Below are 3,997 nucleotides of genomic sequence, written 5' to 3' on the forward strand. Positions count from 1 at the left end.
CTTCCAGCCGGACGAAACTTCCTTCTAAACTTGGATAGGGCCCATAACATCAAATTGATCCTTGAATGGACGGTGATACTTGACATGATCCGACAATGGTTTAAATTCTAGTGTAGGTGCCTGAATCATCAAAATCAGCAAGTTAGTATATAATAAAATTGAAGTTGGAGAAGATGGCTTACTTGCTTGCTTCAACACAAACTCAATTACGAACACCACATCTTTGAAGGTTGCAGGGATATGGGACTTGGCCAGATTTGGTGTTTTGAGAGTTATGACTTGTCCCGTGTCATAAACTCCAACTTCTTTGGGAATTTTTGTCTCAAGTGTATCTTATTTGATGAATTCTAGACATTCCCCATCCACTTCTTGCTCTTGATTCTTTGGAAAGGTTTCGAAGATGCCTTTCTCACCCGCTTCTTCCTTGGATTGCATGATCCTGCAAGGAATAAAGACATTTGGTGAAACGGGGTTAGGACAAATTGAATTTAGGCTTACCTTGGTTGTAGTGGATGGCATAGAAGGCATATGAGGCTGCGGCAAGGGTGGTTCTTCCCTTGACGTGGCCTTGTTATTCTCCTCTTCTTTGAGGAGCAGTTGTTCATCCATGTTTTGGCTTGGTTTAGATGTCTTGGGTTCACCTCCAACCTCCATAGCACTTCCCAAAGTGATAGCATCATGGATTTCAAAATCTTCCTTCAAATTTTCAATAGTTGAGTTGGAGAGTTCACTTTGCTCTTGAATTTGTGCCATGAACTCCATAATCTACCCAATTTGCTTCTCCAATTCACCCGTCTTCTTGGCTTGATTTTGCATCTCTTTGTTTCCATTTTCTACTTCCTGGTTCAAAGAGGTAAGTAACTTATTAAACATATCATTATCCAAAGACATACCTGAATTGAATTGGGCAGATTGTTGTGGTGGCTGCATAGGTCTTGAATATAATTCCTCTTCTTGCTGCCAATACCCATCTTGTTGGAATTGTTGAGGTTCTCCCCACATGTAATCTGAATAATCTCTCTAATCCGAATTGTAAGCGTTGGAAAACATGTTGTCCCATGATTGGCTATGGCCTTGATAACCCCAAGCATCTTCATTCGCAGTGAATTGAGAACATTGATGAGTTGGATATCCTTGCCCATAGGACACACCATTTGTAGGGACACTTTGTATTGTGGTCCTTTCGGCATATTGTGACAATTGAGAAGTAAGTTTCGCCAATTGAGCTTGAATGGTAGCAAAATCCATGTCTTACTTCTCTAGTACTTGAAATCAAGGAAACAAAACTAAATCAAATATCATAAGTAAAAATAAAAGACACAAATAGAAACAAAGTCAGTAACTAAAACAAAAGACATGAAAAAGAAACAACAGGGGATTAGCAAAGTTGCTAATCCCTGGCAACGGCGCCAAAAATTTGATGCGCAAATTAACTTAACACACAAATTTAACCCTCTTTTGACAATTGTAGTATAAGTATAAGTAGGGATCGTTCTAGACTGGGGATTAGGAGGGCTTGCTAATAACCTCTAAACTGACTTAAAAATATATAAACAAAGTTAAAAACACTAAACTAGACTCAAAGAATTCAAAACAAACTCAAAGAACTCAAAACTAGTTTAAAAGACTCAAAATTGCTTAAAACAATGAATTAGACTCTAAACTGACTCCAGGGATGGTTTTGGACGAAATTAGGTTCTAACTTGACTCAAGACACTTAAAAACACAAATCAAAACAGATTTTGACTAATAAAACACTTTAAAGTAAAATGGGATTTGATTTTGACGAATTTGAAAACAAAACAAACAGATTGTAAACTAAAGCAGATTTTGGACGAATTTGGGTAAACTATGGATGATGGACTAGCTAGAGGCACTAGAACAAAACAGCTCATCTACCACGACAATATAACCACGGACTTTATGAGCTTGTTATCAAAAGTACCATTTTACCACGGGCATAATAAGCACGTAGTAAATAACAATTTTTATCACGAGCAAATTATAGCTCGTTGTGAAATAGCTGCAAATAATCATGCGCAAATTTGCGCATTGTAAATATACCATGCCATCACAGACAATGCTCGTGGTCAATATTGTTAATATCCACAAAGCCTTTTTGTTGTTTACCACGGACATAATCTATGGTAGAATCATACATGCTTAACTAAAATTTTTTTAGGAGGCGGGACACAAGAATTTTACCAAATTTCAAACATTTGTAAAATTTGAAAATTTCACAACACTCTCGAAAACTTCTCAAAATATAAAGAAGTTATAATTCATTTATCGGTTTATCCCATCCCATCAACTAGGTAGTTACTGCAAGACTCCCCTCCCCAGAATTTCAACGCCTGCTAAACTCCCTGCCCCTTGCTCGATCTCTCTTATTCTTCTTCTCCGACCCCAAACCCATTTTCTCTCTTTGCAATCTGGCTCCCTTACATCTTCTTCTTTGCCTTGTTTGCATACACTTTTAGAAGCCTATTTTTTCTAATTTTTTGGGCGTCTCATTATTCCCAATCTACTGGATCTCCGTCTTCTCCTCCAATTAGAGCGCATGAGATCTCGCCGGTGTCTGGTTTGGAGAATACGATTTCAGATGGGACTCTTTTCACTGGGGGTAATTAAGCTTCATCTTTTTTTATTTTATTGTTATAATTTAATATGTTTCAATTCTTCCATTTTTTTAATTTAATCAATTACAAATTATGGGAAATGATAAATGGTTTATTTGTGGTAGTTAATGCTTAAAAAATGAAGGTAATTTTGATATGATTTTTCATGGATAAAATCATATGGTTGTGTTTTTACTCGGCTTTGTGATGATTATCTTTCCAGTTATGAGTTCAATCAATTGCATTGTGGGAACGAACAATTCCCCGTCTTAAATCACCATTTATCGGTCTGGAAATGGTTGATTACAACGACAGAGACAAGTCATAAGTGGTAGTTAATGGAGTAAATATGTATCATGTTTGGTTTTTGTGCACTAGATAACCTGAATGTGTAAGCAATTGATAAGAAGCTAATGACTTAGGTCAGGTGGGAGATAGAACGGAGCAGCAAAGAAATATATAGTATATATTTCCAGAAATGTATGTAGTGGCTGTAGTAGATTCGTGATCTAATCATGTGTTTATCTATTCATTTTTTAAATTGAGATCAAATGTATAGTTCCACCCATAGCAGTACAAGATTTTGTTTTTCTTTTCATCCATATACTTATGTCTATGCAGATCAAAGGAGGCAACAACTTCTGAAGCTCAAGCATTCGAGGCAGTGTTTCACTCTCGAAGTCCTTTGTTTGGAGGTGTTCAAAGAAAAATGAAGTGTTCAAGTAACTATGTCTTGGTTATTGGAGGTTTATTTGGTACTTCATGGATAAATTGATATTTCTTAGTATAACTCGGTGGTTCTTTTTTTTCTTTCTTTGCTTTAATGTACAGCTTGTAATTTGAATCTTTGATCTTTTATGTAATTATTATATTGTAGTAAATGTATTATTTTGTATATAAATATTAAATATATATATATATATATATTATATTTCTTAAATAGTTTATTATTATTTTATTTTTTTTAGAAATTTTTTTATAACGGGCATTAGCCGTGGCCAATTTGTAATCCACAACGGTTATAGTGCACGTGGTGTTAGATCTTAATCTACAACGAGCATAATCTGTGGTTATATTACAATTGACAACGAGCATAATCCGTGGTAGAATCTGTGACTTTCTATCACATCCAGATTACTAACGGGCACAGTGTTCGTGGTGGATTACAATCTACCACGGGCATCGATCCTGAAAGATGAGCTTTTTTCTACTAGTGAGGGTTCTTCTCCACACATGACACACTTGCACATAAACCAATTTTTAGTTGTTCTTTCTATCAATCATGAAACTCAACACCCCAGGTTAATTAAGTTCGCTTAAATTAACCTTCAAGTTCTCCTTAAGTTATTGAATTGGATGGGAAAACGCATACAACAATT

The 3,997-nt window shown here is 35.7% G+C and overlaps 1 long non-coding RNA gene across 1 annotated transcript; it reads left to right on the top strand.

Annotated features, from left to right (window-relative positions):
* Positions 1–1,490: 1,490 nt before the first annotated feature.
* On the top strand, positions 1,491–3,560 carry LOC139197307 (uncharacterized). The gene is made up of 2 exons (XR_011582586.1): positions 1,491–2,623; positions 3,240–3,560. It is a non-coding gene; the product is annotated as an uncharacterized lncRNA (long non-coding RNA).
* The last annotated feature ends 437 nt before the right edge of the window (positions 3,561–3,997 follow it).

Source organism: Malus domestica, chromosome 01 (assembly GCF_042453785.1).
Source record: "Malus domestica chromosome 01, GDT2T_hap1".
NCBI lineage: Eukaryota > Viridiplantae > Streptophyta > Magnoliopsida > Rosales > Rosaceae > Malus > Malus domestica.